This window comes from Cryptomeria japonica, chromosome 7 (assembly GCF_030272615.1).
Source record: "Cryptomeria japonica chromosome 7, Sugi_1.0, whole genome shotgun sequence".
NCBI lineage: Eukaryota > Viridiplantae > Streptophyta > Pinopsida > Cupressales > Cupressaceae > Cryptomeria > Cryptomeria japonica.
This window is the reverse complement of record NC_081411.1, coordinates 760,295,540-760,320,793: the sequence shown is the minus strand read 5'-3', so window position 1 is coordinate 760,320,793 and position 25,254 is coordinate 760,295,540. Positions and strand designations below refer to the sequence as shown.

At 38.2% G+C, this 25,254-nt stretch overlaps 1 protein-coding gene and 1 pseudogene across 1 annotated transcript in view; one reads left to right on the top strand and one right to left on the bottom strand.

Annotated features, from left to right (window-relative positions):
* Positions 1-25,254, bottom strand: part of LOC131030073 (uncharacterized) — a 145,056-nt gene that overhangs the window by 45,996 nt on the left and 73,806 nt on the right. Inside the window, exon 11 of the transcript XR_009358403.1 lies at positions 24,277-24,371. The gene's annotated coding sequence lies outside the window, so the exon portion shown is untranslated. The remainder of the gene's footprint in view (positions 1-24,276; positions 24,372-25,254) is intronic.
* LOC131856991 (putative glycerol-3-phosphate transporter 4) overlaps positions 1-25,254 on the top strand; it is a 58,542-nt pseudogene that overhangs the window by 27,710 nt on the left and 5,578 nt on the right.

The following is a 25,254-nucleotide window of genomic DNA, read 5'->3' as shown; positions in this document are numbered from 1 at the left end:
TATACATCAGGTTCCAAGAATACGTTCATGAGGAACGGGCAGCAGGTCGTGATCTATGGCGGAAATATTTGCATGGCGAAGATCAATTTCTAGAAAAGGAGTGTGAGACTGAGATAGAGAAAGTGATTTCTCAAAAGTACCTTTTTCCCTCTAAATCTTAAAAGTGCACTTTTGCACCAAAAACTGACATTTGACTTTTGGTCAACAAATGTAAAACTTTATTAATGCACCTTTTTGGATTATTTCAAATTGCTGTAATTATCCTTTTTGGGTAGTTATTGCCCATTTTGGGGTGGTTGTTGATATTTGCCTCCCATTTATGGGTATGGGCAGCCATGTTTTATGGATGAATCTGGGCCACTTGTTTAAATTAAATCTAGGCCATTCATCCTGTTTTGAAGCCTATTTAAGGGACTGGTTTTCCCTCATTTTGTAAGTTCTTAGATTGTTGCAAAAGCTCTGGCAAAATTTTACAGGAATTAATGCAAAGATTAAGACTGTTTTCAAGTTTCCTTGTGAGTGCATGGTCTCCTTCACTTAATTTAGAAATTTTTCAGTTATGTTTATTTCTTTTACATAGCATTTTCAAGCAAGCATCTGATAGAATCCTTGCGGTCCACACCATTAGGAAACGACTGACTGTCTTTCTTTCTACATGGTTAATCTGGACCTTTCATGCTTAGTTCGGTTATTGAACACTCACTATGAATGTAAAAGTTCTAATGTTGTACTTGATAACATGAAAACCTTGTTTTCCTTTGAAGATTGCACTGGATTTATGCAAACATTGTGCTTAAGTAGCTGGTGATGTTTAATCTAGTTTCTTGGAGGTGTCTGTCCGCTTGACTGAATTTGCTATCTTAGTTAGAATTTACATTTCATGTCTCTCTCTCTCCCTATCCTTCCCTCCTTTTTCCCCTTTTTTATCCAGAAAATCTACAATCCCATTAAAACAGTATCAACTTAACCGAAATGATTTGATAAAAAATTATAAAAGTTCCAGGGAACTTATCTATAAATTACCCATCCAACGTAAGTCCCCCCTGTGTTTCCAGCAAAAACACATCAGACCACTGAGTAATCCCGTAGTCAAGTGTAAGAACCCAACTTGGCTCTCCTCTGCTGACTGTTTCTTTTGAATGCAATAGATTTGAATTTGTTTTGGTTTTTGAATGTTTATAGATTTTTTTGTGTTTTTTTGGTAATAATGAGCAATGAAACAATACTGGAATAAACTCCTATGCTTAAAATAATACTGGAACAATAATATTACTGCTGGAATTAATTTACGAAACTATCAAGGGAATGTTTGTTCTGTTTTATGGCCAATATGCCTGGAAAACAAATTCATTACAATGTAAGATAAAAACCTGATTTTTGCTGTCCCAGTAGTTGAAAAAAATCTGCCAACTGCAAATTTTAATTTTTTTGAAAAAATTACTGTTCACGCGGTACTGTAGCAATCCGTATGGAGGCACTATTCACGTGGTACTGTTCACGCTGTACTGTAGCAGTCCGTACGGTGGTACTGTAGCGTTTACTGTAGCGCGGGTACTGTAGCAGCAATTGTATTTTGAAATGATTGCTTCAATTCTGATTTTTAATGGCTGCCAAATGAAACTGTAGGTCTGCAATTAATATATATTCGAAAATCTGCATACCCTAGATGTCTTCCCTTCTTTTTAAAGCCCAAATAGAACTCCAGAATGAAGCTCTCCTGAAATGCCAAATTTAGTGGATATTTCACCACCTCAAATGGTTGCAACACTGAAGAATTGTCACTCTCCAATGGCTGACTGAATCAGAAACCCTTGGCTTCTTCTCCCAAGTTCATAACAAACAAATATCAATTCTTTGGATGGATGATATAAAATGAGCTCTTAAGTCCCTTCTTATTCTTTCTTATGAGAGCTCGAACACTTTCTTGGCCAATGTGGGATTAAAGACATATTCACACATTATAATATTAAAGTGACTTTATTATTATAAAGTTACTTTATAACTTTATAATAACATTAAAATATTTAAATAAATCACTTAAGTCACTTTTAATTAAATTAATTAAATATAAAGTCACCTTTTTTTAATTTTATTTTATTTAATGACTTAATAAGAAATTAATTTAATCAATTTCTCCTTATTTCTCCACTTAGCCTTCGGAGAATGTAAAAGCTAAGAACTCCAATGAGATGCTAAAAAGGTGGGGACATTACATCAAGACCTGACAAAAAAAACCTTGAGGTCGTCCCCTTTAATCAAACCAAAAACAGCATTAGGGACTTCCTTATCTCAAGAGAGGATAGGATACTCAACTGGTTATTCTATTCTGCGTTGGCCGTATGGAGTCTGCAGCAATGCGATTTCAGACACGTCAACAGGAGTTCATTCATTGCTTATTTAAGGGATTGTTTTCTTCATTCAAAGATTAATCATCTTGTTGAAGAAGCATTTTCAGATTGGAGCGAGGTATGATTTCTTTCCTTTTTCTTGTTTCATTTTCTTGTTTTCTTGTTTTCTTATTTTCCCTTTTAGTTGTAAATTTGTAAATATGTTGTTTTTTCCCCAAAAATCGGTTTGTGAGAGAATTTCCTCCTTGATAAGCAATTTTTGAATTGCATTGATCTTCCCCATTTTCCCTCTTTACTTGTATTCGGGATTTTAAATCCCGATTACAAGTTGGATGAAATCATTGTTCTTCCTTTACGGTTAAAATTTTTTAACCATCTTTTGTTGAAATTCCAAGTTGCAAAGATGAAAAATGCCCATCCTTCCGAAATCAGGTTTTTAAAACCGGATTGCATGTTCAAATTTCTTCCCATTTTCATGAAAATGTCATTCCCAAAGTCTTTCCATTTTTATCCACCCATAACGCCTATATCCGTACTTTTTGTTCACGTCATTTCCCACTAGTCTAATTCCTGCAAGTATACTTGCATTCGGGTTTTAAAAATCCGATTACATATGCATTCTTCCCAAACTTGTATACTTGTAAAATTTTCCCCAAGATCCAAAATTGGTCAAAGTCAAGATTCCTCGCATTTCCCATTTATTTCCCCTCTTTCTATCACAAAATCGTGAAGTGCAAGGGTTGGAGTTCTTCCCATTTGAAAAAGGAAAAATGTTAGTTGCAGCTGATTATGATGTTGCCTTAACACTTTTAAGTCTTCATCGCAGTATACCAGGTTGTCCTTTAATGTCAGATTTACCGTCATCTCTAATTCCGAAGAAGATGAAGTATAAATATGATAAGTACCAAAATGAGGTTTCTCCTTCTCAAGTCTCTTCTCCTTTGGATCGCATAAAAGATACAAAGATAGGGCATGTGGACATGTCAGAATTTGTAAAGAGGGTGGAGGATCCGCAGGATAGCAATATGCAGCGGTTGTTGGACAGCCATATCCATCACTCATCTTCTTTTCTAGTGGCTGCCCTAGAACCTGAATTTGTTCTCGCTTGCGCCCATCACTTTGACAAGGAGACAAGAACCATTAAAAATGATGATGGCGAAGCAATAATCTGCCTTGACACAAACACAATTGAGAAAGTCTTCAAAATACCACCGGCACCTGTTTATATGGAAATCTCCAAAGATAGTGCAGCTGAGTACTATGTGAAAAGGAAGAAGGACTGCAAACGTCATATTAACAGGTGGATTCATGAGCCACGAGCCACCTTCTCAAGGTGGGCTAAGTTATACTGTTGTGACTTCAAATGGGAGATTGGAGACATCATAACCCTCCTCAGCAAGATAATGGGTCTTGAACATTCTAATGTTTTTGAGCTCTGGATGTGCCAGTTCGTCATGTTCATAAGGCAGTCCCATCATATATCATGGGGAGAAGTCATCAGCAATGCCTTGTGCGAACAACTTGCAGCAGTTCCTTCCACCATGAATTTCTACATGAATTCATACTTAGTGTATTTGGTAGCATCACTCAAACATTTCCCTGGTCTTTCTACCAAGGGTGACCGCTCGCTTATACCGGTATGGGAATACTATGATCAGCTGCCTTAGAGACCCAGCAGATTGCATTTTAGAAGAGTTCAAGATGCATTATTCGGTTACTTCATGTGTCAGTTTGACAAAACTCTGAAGAACAAAAGGGTATCAGATGAGGCATGGGAAAGAGTGAATAAGTATGGATGCTTGTTTCTTCAATTCCCGACCTTTACCTATATGAGAGTCGGATGTTATAGTGGACAGCCATACATGCTCCCTAGATACCCAACTGATAAGATCATTCTTATGGAGTTGGGAAGACAGATCATGGTTGTCCACGCTCATCAGTCTGTCAAACATAAAGTTGGAATGGGGATTTCTACAACAAACCCATTGAAAATTGGCTAGTATTCTCTTTTCACATCCGTCAAAACCAAGGCTATGGAGACTGAGATGCAGGAAATTAACCTCAAAAGGTTTAAGTCCAGAGCTGATTTTGATTACCGGGGTATGAAGGAAAAGATCAAAAAATCCTTCATGCACGTGCATCGTATTGAGGATATCTGGGTAGATCTTTGTACAGAAGTGGAAATTCTGAAGATGGATTACTACAGGCTTACTCTTGAGCAAGTTGTTGATTTGAACTTGGTGGATATTCCACAACGGATGATTGACGATGAGCATGTACTTGATCCTGAATATATTTCATAAAGGGTTGAGGAAGCTCCACTTCCTTTAATCCAATGGTCAAAAAAAGGAGTGCATATCCATTCTTGAGAGATTTCAGCCTATCTTGGCTAACACCAACGCTTGGTTGTAAAGTAATGGTGTTAGACTCATCAAAATCAAGGTTGGAAAAGAAGATAATTCTACGAAGCCTCTTGGATGTAAGTCTAAGATTCAGGTGGACAACAAGGAAGGTGCATCATCTTCTGGCACCAAGATCAAATTGTGCCTTAGTCGGGCTGTAGTGCTTCCTCCTGAGGAGACGATAGTTTGTGGGAAGGAAAAGTCACGGTTTCATGTTCAGGTGATCGATCTTGATAATCCAGAAGAATGGCAGCAATCTGATGATACTCCTAAGTCTCCAGCTTCGGACTCACCTCATGAGATCCCTTCCTCAGTTTCCATTGAGACGCCCCTTTCTCCTTCTGACACAATGGTGGAAGAGTCTCCTCAGAATGTTGTTCCTATTTCAGCATACAAGTCGCCCCCTGATCATCAACAAGAGAGTGTGCTAGAAGTTCCTGAAGATACTCCTACATGTATCCAGCTGTCAAAGATTGATACCTCCACTTCTGGCTTTGAAGAATTTATGAGGCAATCTTCATGCCCATTGGTCACTCAGCAAACCGTGGTCGCCATCCAAACAGACACTCCTCCTAGGATGACCACAGTTGTTCAAACAGAAACTGCTTCTCCTTCGCTTGCAATTGTTATTGAAGGAGAGTTGATGACTTTACCTCCGTGGCTTAGTTCTTTTACCCCAAAAAGGAAGAAGCAAGAAATCTCACCTGATGCCTTTGATTATCAGCAACTTAAACAGTCTAGACCCAAGGTTGCTAAAAAGGCCAAGACTATCTCTAGGGTAACTGTTGACAGCAACAAGATGAAGGTAGCTGAAATTGTTGAACCTCTTGTAGATAAGCCACTTGAAGAGATGTCAGCTGCTGATTACAAAGTTACAAGGATAGAATTGGGTAAGCAAACGCATGAGGTGATTAAACATGATGCTCAGTTTTCTGTAGCTTCACTGGTACGGCGGTGCGATGAACTTTTAGCTAAGAAAGACAAGCTAGAAGAGGACAACCAACAACTTGTTGCAGCTGTTCGTAAAATCACAAAACATGAGGTGACTAATCCTTCAAGTTCTACCGAGGCACGAGAATCAATTCGTAGTGTTGAAAGGGCTTCTCAAAAAGTAAAGCATTGGATTCCTGGGTTGATCAGCTTCATGATCTATGTGCACAAGTGCTGAAAGATATTTTTTAGATGATGTCTAAGTTGGAGACTATTGAAGAGAAATTAAGTCATACCTCCGACGCTTTTAAGAAGAATCTGGAAAGTGTTGAAGGTAGTTTGACAATCTGGCGCACCATGCCCCAACAACAGGAGCATGCCATTATCCCTTCCAGGGTCATGTACTTTGAATTTGAAGAGCTTCTTGAAAATAAGGCCCTTGTTCTTAAATCCCTCATTGAGGAGATTGGTGATTCAATGAGATTACGGGGTGAAGTTTTCCAAGATATTGTTTCTCATTGTGAAAAGGCCTCTTGCAACATGATAAGTTAGGATGGAGAGCTGATACCAAAAGAAGAAGTTCTTGCAGATTTACAGATGAGGATTCATAATGAATGGAGGAGTGAACAATTCTCAGCTGCTTCAATTCAAATTTTGATGAAACACCAAATCTTTTTGCATGAAATTCAGTCCATCTTCGAAAAGAACAACTCTACGCTCCTTCGATGCCATGATACCATTGTGAAGACCATGATTGTTGCCAAGAACACCCATGAACCGGATCCTGATGAAATATGAATGATCTTCCAGAAGTTTGAAGGATTCATGTCTTCACGTGCTGCAGCTTAAGTGTTTTTCAACCCTTAGTTGTATTTTTCCAGATTTGTAATCTTTTAGTTGTAGTTTTTCTTTTGACAAGTTACATGTAAAAACCTTTTGTAAATTGCAAGTTAAGTCTTTACTTGCACTTTTGTAATTACATGTAAGGCAACTACAAGTTGTGTTCAGTTAGGACTGTAATTGGAATAAGTCATAGTTAGTTATTGAATAAGTCTTGGTGGTTGAGAGAATTTCTCAAGTTAGTTAGGATCCTCCCACCTTTTTCTCAAGGGAGCCTCTTCTATAAATACTTGAGGGGTCTATTGTAATTTTTATCTTTTGGAAAGCAAGCAAAAACTCTACCAAATTTGCAGCAAAGAAGTCTTTGAGCTTTTATGTGTAAATTGAAGAATTGAAAGGAATAGAAGAAAATTGCTCATGCTTTGAGTCTTTGTGCTACATTCTTGAGTTTGTGTTCCATATTTCCTTTCTTGCAAGTGTTTCTTTGAAAACTTAATCAAATCTGATTTGCAGTCTTTGAGCTGCAAGTATTCAAAATTAATTTAGTTAAAGTAAAAGTTCTATTGGGAAAAGCAATAAGACTTTGTTCTTACACTTGTTCTTAATAGAATTTAGAAGTAGATTTTGTGAGAAATAGCTATGAGTCTTTGAGCTTATACTACTTCCCATTGTTTTAAGTAGAAAAGAAAAAAGATATTCCAGTCTTTAAGCTGTTATAATTTGTTCTTGATAGAATTAGTATAGAAAAGGGTAGATAGGACTTCACATAATCAAGTCTTTGAGCTTGATATTGTTGTCTCGTCCCGAAGGAAGTGACGGAAGTCTTTGAGCTTTCAGGAAACTTCATTTCCTTTCTCTCATTTCATTTCGAAAGTTGTTACTGTTGTTTTATATCAAATCGCTATCACTTTTCTGTGAAGAGAAAAGGATATTGTCTAACTTACCAGTTCAGGTTTGGATTCGGGTGCACATTCAGCAAAAACAAAAAATTATTGGGTATATATATATATGTATACGCCCATTATATATATGTTAAATATATACAATCCATACAAAAATAAAATATACAATGTGACTTTCCATACATAAATGATAAATCATAAATCCATAATTGCCAATACCAATAAATATTCATATATTGCAAATGTAATCAATAAACTAATAACTAAAGTCTAATATCATATTCATAATTTGCAAAAAAGATAATATTCAAGTTTCAAGTCTTTTTTAAAAAGTCATAAAGGGGTGAATTAGAGTTCTATTATTAAAAAAACTATTTTAAAAAGTCTTTTTTATTGTTTATTTGACCCGTGGGCTCAGTTTTTGGGAACCCACGAGCCTGGGTTCACCCAAGTCCTCCTGGGTTCTCCCTGGGTTCCTCCCAGGTCCTTCCCAGGTGGCGGGGTTCCCTGTGGGTCCTACGTCAGGACCCACAGGGAACCCCGCCACCTGGGAAGGACCCGGGAGGAACCCAGGGAGAACCCAGGACCGGGCAAGAACCAGGACCCGGACTCAGGCCAAAAGGGGAAGAACCGGTACCTTAGGATATTGACTTTCTTGTAAGAAGAAGAAAGATTGTTGTCTCATCCTATTTTATTTTTAAAGTTGTAGTTAGATAGGGGGAGCCTTCCCTTAATTAGGAGAGTTTTACTCACACACTGTAGTTGAAACCACAATTTTGTATATTTACCCAAGTGTAAAAAATTTTCAACCAACAATGGGTTCTACTTCCAAATCTACTTCCCCATCAACATTCTCTTCTCCTTCTAACTCCTCTTCTTTTTCCTTGTCTTCGTTTTTCATGATATAATCTTTTTGCTTCAATTGCCATGAATAGAATCCCTTCTCTACCAATAGAGGACAAACTCTCCTCGGGCCAACTACTTCCCTCTTGAAAAGAGGCTTTTCTTCTATTTGTGAAGCTCTTCTTTTTCTCACTCTACCCTTTTGTAGTCCTTTTTATTTTGATGATGTTTGTTATCTTTCTTCATGTTATGCTTTTCCTCATCATCACTACTTTTATTTTTATATGGACATTTAACAAAAAAAAGTCCTACTTATTTGCAATTAAAACTCCTCAATAGCAAAAATTTTGACAACAAATCTCAAGGGGAAAGACCTTAATACCTTTGGCTCAATCACAAAATCTTCAATCTTTTCAACAAGACCTCTTCTAGTATTGACAAGTTCATCCACGGGAAGCAAATAGGTGGTGTTAAAGTTGTGAAATACAACCTCACAAAACCCAGTGAACACATGTATGCAAATAACCTATCACAACAATGGAAGATTCACACAAAACACAAAGATTGCTTTGAAACCCCAAAGCAAGAATATGCAATAATAACAATCAAAGCAATCTTTGTGTTTTGTGTGAATCTTCCATTGTTGTGACAGGTTATTTGCGTACAGGCAGATTGTTATTATTGCATATTCTTGCTTGGGGTTTCAAAGCAATCTTTGTGTTTTGTGTCAATCTTCCATTGTTGTGGCAGGTTATTTGCCTACAGGTGTTCATTGAGTTTTGTGAGGTTGTATTTCACAACTTTAACATGGTATCAGAGCTTCAGACTTGAGGCTTTCATGTTCTTCAAATTGGGAGATTCTACCTATAGCAGATCTTCTGTGCAATTTGGGTTGATTTGGACCTCACCATTGAATCCGACACGTTTCAAATAGTCAAGATTGACCTTTTGTTTGTAAATTTTTGATTCACGGTGCCAGATCTGTGAGAGTTTGAAAATTCAACTTTTTTTGTGATCCAAGGGGGTATCTATTTTTCGAAGCAATTTGGGCCCAAAAGGACCTCACAATTAGCTTAAGGAGGCCGATTCCACAAATTTTGATATATAATTCGACTACTTTGGGCATTGTTGACCTCTGAGACAAAAAATTTGCCTATACAGCCATCTGCACGCACTTCGAGAAAAATCAGGTTTTTTTTTTTTTTTTGGTTTATTCTTTTTCCAAAAAAATTAAACCAAAATATTTGTTGCAAAAAAAAAATCTATCAAAAAAGGCGCTTTATGCAAACAAAGTTTTTTTTTAAAAAAGGGGCGGGGGTCGTACCCCTTGTAGGTCCATACGGACCACAGCCGTCCGGAGTGCAGGTCGGCGGCACCTCTTCCCCCCCCCAAAAAAACAAAAAACTGGCCAGCTTCCGCCAACAACCACTTTTCCGGCATGGTGATTTTTTCCGTCGAAGAATGTTTTTTTCCGACGTTGGGTAATTTCTTTTCTTTTGGCCATAACTTGGACATATTATATCGTTTTTTGGCAAACGAGATGTCGTCAAAAAGCCGGTTTTGTCTACTTTCCATATTTGTGGGTTTCATCACATGTTTTTGTTGCTAGTACATTCTACAGCCATTTGAAGTCAGAGGTGTTGTTTTCAGTCTCGAGCTCATAACTTTTCACCAGTTTCTCCATTTTTCACGATTCCGGCGGCAGATTCATGTCTTATTGATCCTAATCATCTTTTGTTTCAGAGGAGGTTCTTATTTCAGCATCATAGCAGTCATTCTTCGGCAATATTTGCAGCTTCTTCATGCTTCAGTGATTCTTCATGCTCATCTTTTGTTCCTATCTTTTGGAACATTCTTGTTTGGAGGCTTCTTAGTCCTTCACTTGAACTTCCATCCCTTCTTGGAGAGGAGTTTTGTTTCCACAAGTTTTTCTCCTTTTTCTCCATTTTACAAAGATTTCGTTGTACTTGGGTACCTCATCAGGCCTTGTTGTCGGGACCCATTTTAGCTTTCTAGCATCTAGTCCTTAGTTTTTTTTAGCTTCTCCCTAATTTCATCTTAAGGGGGGTGTTAGAGTAAAAGGTATTAGTTTACTTATTAATTAAATCATATTGATTTAATAATTAAGTCACCTTTTCTCTATTTCAGTTAAGCTAAATTTAGGAAGCTAAACTTATGAAAATTAATAATTAATTCATTATTAATTATTAATTGTCTTTTAGGGTTTTCCTCTTAGGTTTTGATCTCCTTTTATAAGGATTGAACCCTTTGTATTCCTTAACAATCTGATTATTATTATTGCATATTCTTGCTCTGAGGTTTCAAAGCAATCTTTGTGTTTTGTGTGAACCTTCCATTGTTGTGACAGGTTATTTGCATACAGGTGTTCACTGGGTTCTGTGAGGTTGTATTTCACAACTTTAACAGGTGGCAATGTTTTCTTCATCCTTCAACTTCAAACTCTCAAATTGTCTTGTGCATGAAGCTTAGCTTTCTTCATCTTGTCGTCTCCTTCATAGATATTCTTTAGTTTATCCCAAATTACTTTTGCCAATACAAAATGTATTTAGAATTTTTCTATTATATCAACAACGCTAATATTACAACTACCATATTAGTGACACTAAAACAAGATCATTAGAGAGTTGTAACAACATCAATATCCTTATTTAAAGACCTACATCTAACTATATACTCATTACATCATTATCCTAATACATTCTAAAATATACACTAGTATCTCCGACTTGTCCTAAAATTTGAAAAAAAATAACCACAACCAAGTGGTTTAGTCATTGAATCAATAAATTGCCCCTAAAAAGGGTAGAATGAAGATATATATCTATTCACTATCCACCAATTGCCAAAAATAGTGATGATGGATCTTGATGTTCTTGCTCAAAGCATGATACACCAAATTCTTTACCAACTTCAAAACTATCTAACTGTGATAGGGAAGTGGAGAAGTATGCTATAGAAGCTAAAAATACATCAAGATTCTATATAACCAAACTACATCACAACAAGCACTCACAACTACTTTGTTTTTAGATTCAATGGATGATAGAGTTATGCCTTGTTGAAGCTCACATTGTTTTGAAACCACTCTTGAACCCAAGGAGATCTACATGATACTAAATGTAACAAACCTTCCTACAACTTTTTTTTAATTTTCAAATATAAAATGCATATTCAATTCCTTCACACTTTCTAATCACCCAGATCCCAAAGTGGGCAAGGTGAGCGCATACAGTGCTTCAACCACACTACAAACTACAATGTATACAAATAGAACGAAATGGCAGCAAGCCTACCACAACACGCAAACAACATAGTATACTGTTGACGTGTTTTTATGACAGCGTCGAACACAAAATAAAGTTGCCTAACGGTCACTTCGATCTCTCTTGATCAAAGTGCGATTGTGTGCTAAGATTGCAGGAAGATTAGACAATTGAATCCAAGGTTCCTATATGCGACAAGCTTGACTCAGTTGGCTGATGTGATATACTAGTAATCCAAGGGGCCTTACGTACACTCAGAGAAGTTTAAACAACTTCGCAACTTTCAAGGAATTTACTCGCGAATGATTTAGCTTTGAATGACTCTTTTTGGGGACTTTTCGAGTTTAAAATGTATTGAAAGTAAATGGGAAAGGGTTTAAAAACACTATTCTAATCTAATCTAAGTCTAAGAACAAGGAGACAGGGATTGCTTAAGTGAAACGAAACCACACTTTTCTTCACCACTAAAAGACAACTACACAAAGGCGGTGCAATCTTCAAAGGTTGTAAGGGAGTTTCCATACCACCAATGGACACCATCATAGAACAATATCCACCCAATGATCGAAGTTAAGTTCACAAATATAAAAGGCTCAAACTAACCTTAAAAAGTTAGTAACAATCAGCTACTAACAAAAGGTATGAGCAAGGGCTTGCACTATAAACAATCCCATCAAATCTTGTTCATCTAACAACTTGAAAGCAAATCTATTCTAAGTGAAGAGAATGAGACCATTCAAGTCATAAAACAAAACAAGAATACACCATCAAATTTGAGCAATGTATTAAATTTGCTACTTCACAACTTATCGTAACAATCTCATAATCAATCTCTCTTCTCTTACAAATGAGGGGGGTCACCCCTTTATATTGGCTTCATGCCTTGGCTACATGCAAACCCTAATTAGGGTTTTCCCAAAAAAGATTCCCCACTCATGATGCAACAGGGTGGGAATCTACAATAAATACCCATGATGCCCATATACAATTAATTCCAGCCTATTACAAAGTGCATTAAATGTACCGTTCTTTACTAAATTTGTCCAATTATGCAATGAATATTCTCTCCATGCAAAAATCACCCCATCATGTCATAAATGCACCATCAAGTCTACATGTGACGGCTGCATGCAAAAGATGCTCTATTAATTCTTCATGTGTTGACCTAGCTGCCACTTGGTTAAAATATTCCAGCAATAAGTATGCCACTATATCACTCAGTCAAAAGATCCTCATCCAAAAATGGACGACCATTATCTCGTTCATTTATGGCATATGCAATGAATTTGGCGATGACGGCCTCTAATTCTCCCATGGAGACACTTGGCACACTTTCTATCCAGAACTCCATCAAAGCAATTTCTTCTTCACTCTTGGATAGAAAACTTTCCCATTCTGCCACCATCTCATGTGTCCTCCGCATAGTGCTAGAAAAGAAAGAAACATTCTCAAAGTGGGCCTTAGAAAATGATCCCACAAAGAAGAATTCATGCAACTGAGCCCTTAGGAAATTCACTGTCACTCCGGCTTCATTCAACCTTTTTGCAAACAAGGCCTCAATTGCGCTAATGATTTCCTCATGTACCCTCCCGATCGAGTCTTTCAAAGCTAAAGACTCCATGTTGAATCTCTCAAAGGCCTCCCTTCCAGTGCAGATGACATAAAACCATTGTGGGAAGTCATAAGCTTCGTTCCCCTTAATCACTTTCCCGTCAATCAGTGTCTGCTTCGAGACTTTCATCATGGCTCTGAGTTGCAGAATGGTCAAGTCCTGATAAATATGAAAATCTTCCTATGCACCATCCTTAACCTCCAACCTGTTGGAAATGTGCCTCAAATTAACTTGACTTGTGTTCAGATTGATCAGAGTAACCTATCCCAATGGAACAGCTGTCGGTGTGACTCTTGCCAATGGGCCGAAGGAACCCTCTTCTTGTGATCAAGCTATCGAGTGAGCAAGTCTGAGATGATCCAACAGCTGTCACTATACCGCGATAAGAAGATGATCGAAAGTTATTCCTCGCGGCTTGGCGACAAAGCACACGCAAAAAGAAGCGAATTAAAGACCGTGCAGGTTGAAGGTGGATCAACAACTGTCGCTATACTGCTATGGCGAGATGCACGAACGTTATCCATCGCGGCTTGGCAACCAAGTGGTGGGGCCCAGCAAGAGAGCAGCTCAGGTGAGATAACGGTCGAGCAGATCAAGGTTGATCCAACGGTGGTCGCTAGGTCGCGATGGGAAACTGCTCATTAGAATATCCATCGCGACCCAGCGACAAAGAAGAGCTTCATTCCGGCGGTTAGTGAGGTCGTGCTAAGATGGTAGGGCAGGGACTCCGGAGCCAATCAGGAAGTGACACATGGCATAAGTGAGCGGCCCAGGTGATATAAGGGTCGTGCAAATCGAGAAGATCCAATGGCAGATCCGAGGAAGATCAAAGGTGGAGTAAAATTCCGAGACTATCAACGGTTGTCGCTGTACCGAGGTTGTGAGGTGCCCGAAATGTTATCCCTCGCGACATGGCGACCAAGTGGTGGGACCCGACAGGAGAGTGGCTAAGGTGAGTTAAAGGTCGAGCAAATCGCAGATGATCGGACGGTGATCGCAGAAGTTCCGACGGTGGTCGCTAGGTCGCGATGGGAAATTGCTTGTTAGACTTTCCATCGCGACCCAACGACAAAGAAGAGCTTCATTCCAGCGGTGAGTCCGTGATAGACTGGCAAAGATGCGAGCTAGAGGTCGAGCAAGTGGAGTAGAGACCAAATACGGGTGTGCACTCAAACCGGAGTCCAAAAGATAAACACTTGGACATTGAAGATGGTCTTGTCGGTGTATATGAATACGAACCGACCCGACTTCCTGGTGCATGTGGGATAATGTGTTTCTCATGAATGCAGACTGACGACAATCTGATATATGTAGCCATTGGATAACTATGGTGAAAAGATTGATAGCATGAGTTGATTGTAGTGTCCAGTTCATGAGAACCTGTGAATGAATACCTGTAGTTGTAGACTGAAACTTTATTGTAAATTCATTTACTAGAAATAAAATGTTTCAACTGTTGGTGGTGGGTTTTTTCCCCGAAGGGTTTTCCCACATAATACTTGGTGTTCTGTCTCTGTGTTGATTCTATGTGTTTTGTCTATGTTATTCTTAACGTTTTTTAAGAGTATTAAACTGCATTCTTGTATGATCTCTCCTACTAATTGACATTAGGAAGGCGTTTCCACATTGTGCTTTCCTTACACAACCGGTTTAAGAGGGCAACAAGTCTGGAATGAAGGCTAGCCAAGTCTTCAATGAATTTCTCGACTGTGTTGAAAACAACCCCTATCCACTCCTTTGAATATTGGGCAATTTTCCTAACCTATTCAGCTTCATTAATGGACTCCTTAGGAATAAAAGACGGATCTTCATCCCTGAGTGAGTGTTTGAAACTCTTAATATACTCGCACAAGGCCCTGTTTTCACTTTTCAGCCTTTGCACTTTGCCTTCATCTTTTGCATCGTTTTTGTCATGGCCAAGGATGACCCTTCAAAGTCTTCCATTACCTGAACCGTGGAAGCACGCCCTAAATCAACTTCTCTGATTACATAGTCATCTGGCATGATCTCATTTCTATCCTTATCCGCTCCTAGCTCAGCTATATGCAAAGTTCTAGATCTAGATTCATCCAGCCTTCTTCTCTGCTAGTTTATCCATCCTCTTCAAAATTTCTTCCAACTCCCGTACTGGATCTACTTCGATTTCTGGTTCTTTCCTCAATCTATCTCTCAGCCAATCTGGAGCAGTTGTTGGTTGATCCTGAATCTCCATATGCACATGCTCTTGTGAAGTTTCTTCCATTTCTCCAAGGATTGTTTCTACGAAACTATCCTAGCATGGTTCTTCTAGATGGGGAGGAAGTTCTTGTCTCTGACCTCCTGGTGTGTGAAACGCTAATGCTAAGGACATCCTATGCAAGTGTGGTATCCGAAAAAATCACTCTATGGTGGATTCAATGGATTTTCTTGAGTGAACATTTCCACCTCTTGAACGCTAGAAGAACTGATTGGAGATTTTCTCTCTTCTGTTGTGGTTCTTCCTAGCGAACATTTCCACCTCTTGAACGCTTCCTTCCTTTTCCTTGTCCTAGGCTTCTTTGGATCACCCTTTCCTTCAGTAGGTCCAGCCTTTCCTTGCTGAATTTCTCCTTCTTCAGCTTGGGCCTTTGAAGATCCTTCTATGGCCTCACTGTGGGAATCCAAATTTCCAATTAACTGGTAGCTTAGGTGGACATTTTTCTCCTTCAACGCCTTCACATGTCAATCAACCCACTGCTTGGTGGACTTCAAAACTGACCTAGCTAAAATGTCTAAGTCATCCACCTCAAGTTCTGACCAATCTGGCAACTCAATAGGTTGGTCCTTGACCTTTCCAAACTCCAGTTGCACTACTTTGTATCCTCTTTCACATGATCCAAGACTTGTACAATTTTACCGATTCTGATCATGTTGAGGGGTACTCTGCAAAACATTTTTTTCCTGACCTCGAGGTCGTCCTTGGCATTGGCTCAAAAATATTCCAGGTGAAATTTGTGCACAAACCTCACTCCAGCAAGCTTTCCTAATTTTACGATACGGATCATAGTGAGATCTGGATGTGTAAGGCCTTAAGTGATAAAACACCAATTCCTCCACCGCCTTTTCAACTGTTACCAGGTTGAGGCACAATTTTGCATAGTCACCAAGGATGACAAGGAATTCGATGGACAACTTCCTTTTCTTTTTTTGTATTTGATCATAAGTTGTCAATTGTCTCATAAGTTCCAAGAACACTAGCTTGTCTGACGGATATCTTGGTAATTTGTATGGCTGGTAGAAAAATCCTTGTGTCCTGATATAAGTAAATTTTGGAAACTGTAGGAACACGGCCCCGAACTTCTGTATCAGTGCCCTGGATTTTGGTGACACCCTTGTATGAAGCTCATTCTACATTAACCTAGTTAAGTAAATGGTAAAAGTGTCATTCACCAATTTGAATGAACTAGTGTTATACAGGTGCAGCTGGGGGTAGCACTCATGGACTTTCAGTTTTGTTGGTCTGAATCCCATGGGCCCATTTCCTGGCAAACCATCAAAGCCACTCATCCTTGCAAGTGAATATATCACATAACAGCTCATATAGAAGGATTGGTTCTTCTTTTCCTTTAGATTTTTAAGTTGTTTGTGCACATAGTGGCTGATTATCCTGGCCCAATCTACTATTCCATTTGCACTCATGACTTCACCAATGAAGAAGAACATCCACTTCTCAAAATTGATGGTATGTGAACACCCCATAATTCTACTCAACATCATCAACAAGTCAACATACTCTTGCTTGAATTCGAAAATGGTGAGTTGCTCGGGCATCTTGGAGATGTGAGGCCTTGGCTTCTACAACCAGCTCCTGTTGATGATTTCAACACATCTATTAGGACCTGCACCGTATACCACCTTAGTTCTCTTCATAGTCATGTAATTCATTGAATGATGTGATGGAATCCCAAAGGTTTCACCAATAGCTTCCGGAGTTAGGTTGGCCAAAAGCTTTCCACTCTCCGTTGAAATAGTCCTCTCTAGGTTGTAGTGTTTCGCGCATTCTAGGATCAACTCTGGACATTGAAAAGATGGAGGGAAACCTACTGCTGCAACAATTCCACTCTTAACAATCCTAGTAGCGGTAAGTGATGGATTATGTCCGACTAATCCAAACATCTTGATCTGGAAAGCAAGGAAGTTGAAAGTCCCCAAATTTGTGTCGCTGATTTCTTTCCATCTGGACACCATTTTAGATTCTGGAAGGAATCCTTTCATCTCACCCTTGATCTGAGCCTATCTGGAAATAGTCGTTGGCTTACTTCACTCTGCCATTCCTGCAAAATCAAAAATAAATCAACATAAAATTATTGTTAGGATTCAAATAGAATGACGGAGAAGAATTTCCAGTTGGATAATTCCTAATTAGAAATAAAATAAAACCTTTGCGATCAACTTCTTAAAAGAAAAAGAAAAAAGAAATTCTTCAAGCCTGACTTTCGCCATCTCTCTACAACTTTAACCTTTTCTCCAAATTCGCACGTCAAAAATGAATTGTATTTGCTTGCTTTAAAGGAATTTCTCCACCAACTTGCCAAGTTAGCAAAAGACCAAATATTGGTAGTTGTTTTAATGATGTGTCATACTTTCCTCTTCAACATGCCATGCAAACGGGCTCCACCATTGTCATTGAGTTTCAACATGGAATTTTCCATAAATGCCTTGAGTTATGCATCATAACTTGGAATATTCTCTTCTTTGTTGCCAACTCGCTGATTTTTCCATTTTTGAATTTTGGAAGGATATTTCATAGATTTACTTCAGATTTTTTACTTTTATCCACTTAACGAAAACCCCAAGAGAGAGAAAATTTCATTCATGAAGAATTTTTAGGAACTTTCCACATTAGAGTTCCAGGGTCCAAGAGAGAAAATTCTCTCACAAATCCAAATCTGAAATTTGGATGAATTCTGATGCCCGAAAATGGATTTTTGAAAATTTCTCCCGAGGGAAATTTTCTTTCCCAGTTCATCCTTGATCTTTGATTTTCCTTGACTTGGAATTTTGAGTTGCAACCTTGGGCATGGAATTCACCTTGATAAGGAATTTTCAATTTTCTTGTTTTTCCTTGACCCCTTGGGATTTGCACCATAGCATCTCCTTGGGCCCTAAAATGTTGTGATGAAGGAACATTTAGTGTGGGGGAAAATTCCCACACGCTCTCTCTTGAGCACTCTTTCTAGCATTTGGGCACTAAAACACCTATGTGGAGGATTTTTGAAGTTTTACACCCTTCCATGACCTCCTTGTTTGAGCGCTCTCCACTCTCCTTGGGCGCTAATTCTCTTTGGGGGAATTTTGTGTGTTTTTATTTTTCCATGAACCTGTCTCTCTAGCACCCACACTTGTACTTGGGCACTAAAACACCCTAGTGGAGGAATTTCAACTTTTCCAAAGCTTCCCCTATTTGGCACCTTTTCTTGGACTTGGGCGCTAAAATGCCTATGTTAAGGAATTTTGGAGGGTGGAGGAAATTCCTCCATCACCCCCATTTAGCACCCTACCTTTGACCTAGGTGCCAAAGTACTATGGAAAGGGAATTCTTAATTTTGCCAACTTTCCTTGGCACCCTCCTTTCAGCGCCCATCCTTGACCTTGGGAGCTATTTCCATAGGAATTTGACTTGTTTCCTTCCAGACTTAGTCAATTTAATCTTTTTCCAAATTCAAGATGCCATATTTGGATTTGAATTAGTTTTGTGATAGACTTAGAATATTTTCCATGTTGTCCACTTCTGGAATGTGAATCCATACTTAGCCATTTTTTATCACTTAACCTGCCTTTTCCAATTTTCGGATTTAGAAATGATTAGGAATGCCCAATCTTCAGTGTTTGCCTGTGAAGAGCCTGCCAAAATAGACTTTCCAAATATAGAAAGTGTTTCAAAATGCTACAAATAGGGTGAAACAAGTCAAGAAAGCACTTACTAAAAATAGAAACTTACTAAAAATAGTAAGTTTGATTTTTGGCAAAATTAGACCAATTTGGGAGGCAGTCAAATCCGTACAAACTAGGAACTTTCTAAAACTAGAAAATTCCTCAAAATTGGGTCAAATTTCACGTGCAGGTTCCTTAAAGTGTCCTGATTCCAATGCAACACTCAGTTTTTCCAAAACCCAAAAGGAAAGGCCTCAAATTCAAGTCTGAAGGTCAAAACCCTAAAACAAACAAATGAAGCTCCAAACTTAGCCAAATTTGCTCAAACAAGCTGCAAACTTGATCAAACTGACTCCCAAACACTTGCAAACTCGGAGGACTGATGAGACTGCCACAAAAAGGACCCAAAAACCAAAACCAAAAGATCGAGAGGGCCAAAAAAGTAGGGGGGTCCCCATTCGGAATGGGGTGATGTGTGATTAGGTCACAACACGTACCTCAATCAACACGTACCTCAATCAACACATCTACAGTGGACAACATGCATTAATGCAAGCCACTAGCAAAATGTCTCAACTGGTTCAAACCAAAATGGTTGATTAAACCAACCTGTTGAATCCCAAAACAAGCAAATGAAATACATTGGGAATAATGATGAACTGACCAAGACCTATCAGTATGATATGCATATGAATTGACAGTAAACCATACAATTTTACAAGATAAAATGCATACATATATACCTCCAGCGGTACTACCATCTGGGGTTTTGTTGTGACCATTTCACACATCGCCCCATTGCAAATGGGGACCCCTACTTTTTGCTTTTTAGGGTTTGTTTTCTAGGTCTTTTAGGGTTTTGTCTGTTAGCCTTTGCGTTTTGAGTGTCGCCAAGGGGATCACCTGGATAGCAGGTCCTGCTGGAGTGATGTCCTTATCCTGAAATTTGGCTAAGTCTGGAAAGTCCTGATCCTGAAATTTGGCTAAGTCTGAAAACTGAAAAACCTCCAAAAACTAGATTTTGCAATATAACTCCTGGAGGTCTGAAACCACTCTCAAACATCCTGAAAGTATATATGGAATATAACTTAAAGTATAAGTGACATTTTCTTATACTTAAATGTTATATTCCATAAAATTATCCTGACGGAGAGTTCAAAAAGTCAAAATTTCGCTCCTGACCCCCAAAGGGGGCCCACAGCGAGATTTTGATTTCCTTCATTTTGCAATGGAAAGAGACCAAGTTTTGATTATGAAGGGGAAATGAATGACTTTCTCCACCCGCCTGAAGAAGTTTTGAAGATTAAAAGATAAAGGAATTTGCCTAAAACCAAAAAGTCGCTCTTGACCCTCACTGAAGGTCCACGGCGAGATTTTCAAAAAATGCATGTTTTCTTCAAAATGGTGCTAAGGCAAGGTTAGGATAAGGAGAAGAGACCTCCAAAAACATGATGAATATTGTTTTGCCTTTGAAACTTGATGATTTTTGTCAGAAAATAAAAAATCGCTCCTGACCCTCAGAGAGGGCCCAGAGCGAAAAATCGCTCCTGACCCTCAGAGAGGGCCCAGGGCGAAAAACCTAATATAGGAACTTTTCATCCAAATTTGAGGAAAGCCAAGGTTAGGCATGGGTTTGAAATAATTTTTAAATTGCCTTGAAGTGAAAAGATATTGTTGAGAGTTAGTATTTTGAAGGCAATTACAAGAATCGCTCCTGACCCTCAAAGAGGACCCATAGCGATTTTTCAGGATTCTCTCCTTTGTTTGAGGAATTGAGACAAAATCTTGTGTGGATAGGAAGAGGAGATGATGTTTTATGCCTTGGAAGCAATTTGGAGTCCAAAGGATGGAGAAATATGCCTAAAACTAAAAAGTCGCTCGTGACCCTCAGTAAAGGCCCAGAGCGAAAATCGCTCCTAACCCTCAGAGAGGGCCCATAGCGAAATTATTGAAAATCTTCATTTTACCTTGTAACAACAAAGCGAGTTTGGATGAGATGGATAAAGGAAGGACATTGCCAAATGATGAATAAAGTTTTAATGAAAAGGGATGGAGAATTAAGCCCAATTTGCAAAAATCGCTCCAGACCCTCAGCGAGGGTCCAAAGCGAAAAAAACTTGAAAGAAGATTTTATTGCTTATTTTGGAGGCCTAAACGGGATCTAGCTTGGTGAGAAAGTGTTTTGGTGAGGAAGTGAAGATTTGTGGTCAAAATTTAAAAAATCGCTCCTGACCCTTGCTAAGGGTCCAGGGTGAAAAACACCAAAAGTGCACCTTTTCTCCAAAATTTGATAGAGCTAAGTTTGCAAGTCAGTGAGAGGGCCTAGTTGAAATGTCTTGGAGAGGTTTTGGACATTGAAAAATGCTAATCTTGAGCAAAAAATAGAAAATCGCTCCTGACCCTTGCTGAGGGTCCAGGGCGAAATTGCCTTTAAGGACATTTTTTCCTCCAAAGTTGTTGATGAATTAACTTGGTAGTGCAAGGAAATGGATTTTGGGAGTGACATTGAAGGGTCAACAATCAAGTTAAGGTGGATTCCAGCTAAAAAATGAAAAATTGCTCCTGACCCTTGCTGAGGGTCCAGGGCAAAATTGACATTTCCACCTATTTTTCCTCACGCAAAATGTCAAATTTGAAGTGCAACACATTAACTGGATATCAATTTACCTTCCAGGAAATTTTGAAGGCAAGATGCGAAGTATTCAAGGCTAGAATTAGAAAATCGCTCCTGACCCTCAGAGAGGGTTCAGAGCGAAATCATCATGGAGTTTAATCAAGCCTTGTTTTGAAAATTCATACTCTCCAAATTGCATTAGATCGCCAAAATTGCTAATTTTGAGGCATTCGGGAAATTTGAATTAGCATTAAATCAAAAGTATTTTGGCATTTAAATAAATTAATTTTAAGCCTTGGGAAAATCGAACTTTTATTTTGGGGGCATTTAAAATTAATTTTTATTAAATTAAAATTGAATATAAAGCGCTCAAGGCCTTATTTTTGCTTTTATTAACCAAGTCGGCCTACTCTTTTGAGGTTTTATTTATTATTTCACCTTTTGTTTGACAAGTCAGCCTTAGAGGAAGCAAAGGGGTGAGCGCTCTATATAATAGGAGATGCTTTGTTCAAGTTTTAATCATTCATTCATCCTTTTTCAAGTGCAAAGTTGAAGTGCGAATTGGAGGAGCGAAATATAGCATGTTGGACGCGAAATTCTGCTAATTGAGGAGCAATTTGAGGAGCGAAATCCAGAAGATTGGAGGCGAAGTTTGCTAAGTGTTGGAGGTTAATGGAAGCATGATTCATCCAAGAGGAGGCTATGATTTAAACTTTGCCTAGCGAAATTCATCTATTTTTACATCATTTCTTAGAGTTTAATACTCAAGAGGAGGTATGGCAAAATCATCTTGACACCCTTGTTTAAGGTTTGATTTTTGGACATTTGTTTTGGAAAAATCTAAGTATTACATGGTTAATTAGGAAATGATAACTCAAGATTTATCATGAAGTTTCCTAATTAAAATATTAAATCTTCCTTTTTAAGTCTAAATTCTACACTTCAAGATATAATACTAATTTTGGAATTTTTGTGTAGGTATCAAATGGCGATTCCCAAGCCCGGAGGATCTACAAGTCGGCAGGTTCTCATCAAAGAAGATCAAGCAAGGATAAGGGCGACTTCCTCCAGCCTAGCATCGACAAGGACGGCGTTCCTCGGTCAAACATCATTAGGAATAACCTTCTCCAATCCAGCATTCCAAGGCGAGGTACATCATCCTACACATCAAAGATAAAAGAAGTCAGAGCAAGGGTTCGTTGAAGAAGCAGATAGTTTCAGAAGAGTTAATTAAAGACTAGCTTCTCAGCATCATCGAATTGGATATCTACCAAGTTGCAAGTGTTAGACGAGGTGGCATCCTAGTCATCACTCCTCCAGTCGGATAGGTCCACCTTAGCATGTCCAAATTCAATGTACCTAACTCATGGGAGGTGGCACAAACTTCTATGTACCTACCCCAGCTATCTATTGGTCAAATTTTCCGGAGAAGACATGTGTCCTTAAAATGTAATTTTATCATTGGTCAAGCATTAAATGTTATGTAATGGTTGTAACAAACCCTAATTAGGGTTTTCATTGTTGAATCTTGGCCATTGATCTCAAATTGATCTTAGCCATCGAATTGTATTAAGGGCATTATATAAGCCCCGGCTCTTCATTTTGTAAAGGCAGTTAGAAAGAAGTTAGTGAATAGAGAGTAGTTAGAAGGTGATTAGCCAGTTGATAGAATAGCAATTAGAGTAGAGTAGAGAGAGAAGGCAAAGATTGTTGCCAAGATGTTGTTGTAAAAGACTTGTAAAACTTCATTGAAGAAATGGTGAAATTTATGGGTCGATTCGACAATTTGCATGGTCTCTATACTTCTCATATTTGATTTCATGTTATTAGATGAGTGGAAGAAATGTGCTTGATTGATGGTGAAATTCGTAATCCATACTACTAGCAGTTTGTTGATTGCAGACTTGCCTTGTGTAGTCAACTGGAATCATTCAACTTAAGCTTAACTTCAATTGTTGCTTCTTCATTGATATGCATCAGCCTGATGGTGTCTATGCCTGTAGTGATGATCTGAACATCATAAAGCTTTCCTTCGAAGATCGCACTAACTTTGTGGAGATGGTCCTGGGATGTCAAAACAAGACTTAGTTAGAATTTCATCAAAGATCATTCATTGCTCTTACATTCTTAGTGTTAGGATTAGATTCTTTCCTCGCCCTCGTCCTTTTTCCTTTTTTTTCAAATCTAAGCCAGTGAAATCCTGTGTTCCAGCAATATTCAAAGCAAATCAGACGTTTAGGTCGACAAGTGTAAGTCCCCTTGTGATTCCAGCAAATCACATCATACCACAGAGAGCTTATCCACACGTAGAGATCCTACAGCAAAGAACCTTGAAGTCATCCCGATTGATCCTTTTTGCGACATCTTCAGCATTCGGAGACTTTATTCAAGAGAGGATAAGGTACCCTTGGGTATTTTATTCTGTGTTTGATAGTGTACAAAATACACGTCAACAAGTTTACAAGACAAGCATGGATGCACTACAAAAAAGCATATATGAATGATATACTGCAGGAATAAGTCTGATATAATATTCTGATTAAAAAATCAAATTGCCGCAATAACATAAATTATTCTTAAAAACTCAAAATGAGAATAGATTATCATACCCAAAATTTGTGTTTATCAATCGAGCTGAAGTATACATTGAAACTTAAAGCAAGAAGCTGATCTAGTGCTGATACAACTTTGTACTGCTGCCACACTGTCAAAATCAGAACTAATGCATACTTAAAATACTCTTTAATCACCTTCATGTGCCAAAACAACAACCCACTATGAAAGCAACCCCAGCCACAAAACAACTCAAAATGTATCCCAAACATACCAAAATCTTACTATCCAATCATTTGAAAATTCAAGTAACCACAAAACAACTCAAAATGCATACCAAAATCTTACTATTCAATCATTTGAAAACTCAAGTAAATATTACCAAGAAAATCATGCAACAAACTTCAATTGCAGCACAAATGTCATCTCATGGTGAAATCACCATATCCAACAAAGAGGGTTTTCATCCCCAAAACAAGTATTTCATGAGGGGTTTTGTACTCAAAAAATATATATTACTCATGTTCTTTCTTAGAGCATATTAAAATTAAAAATAACTCAATAACCCTTTTTTCAAGATCCGGCCTCTTTTTATAACTTTTTTATAGTTACTTTTTAGGATAAAATCATAGTAGCAAGGAGACGCGTCTTCAACCCCCTGGGACGCATCTCCCATACTAGAGACATCTTAGACTCCTGCAAATTAAGAGCATTTGTGATTCTGTTTTGCGATATTAATTTTTTTAGTTTTGCTATTAGAAAATTATTAAATTATACTAAAAAAAAGTGGTGTCTCCATGTACCCCCTCTCCTATTTTTCAAAAATATGCATATCAGTACCGATACCAAGTTCAATCTCCAATACCAATACCAATACCAATCTCCTGGCAACCTTGATTAAAATTTGATTTCCTTTTTGTTGCTTCTTAAAAAAGCATTTTTTGTTTTTTCACTACTTCTACAAAAAAACGTTTTTTGCTTTTTAAATTGATGGTTCAAAAAGATTGTTTTCTTAATAATAAAGTAAATTGTCC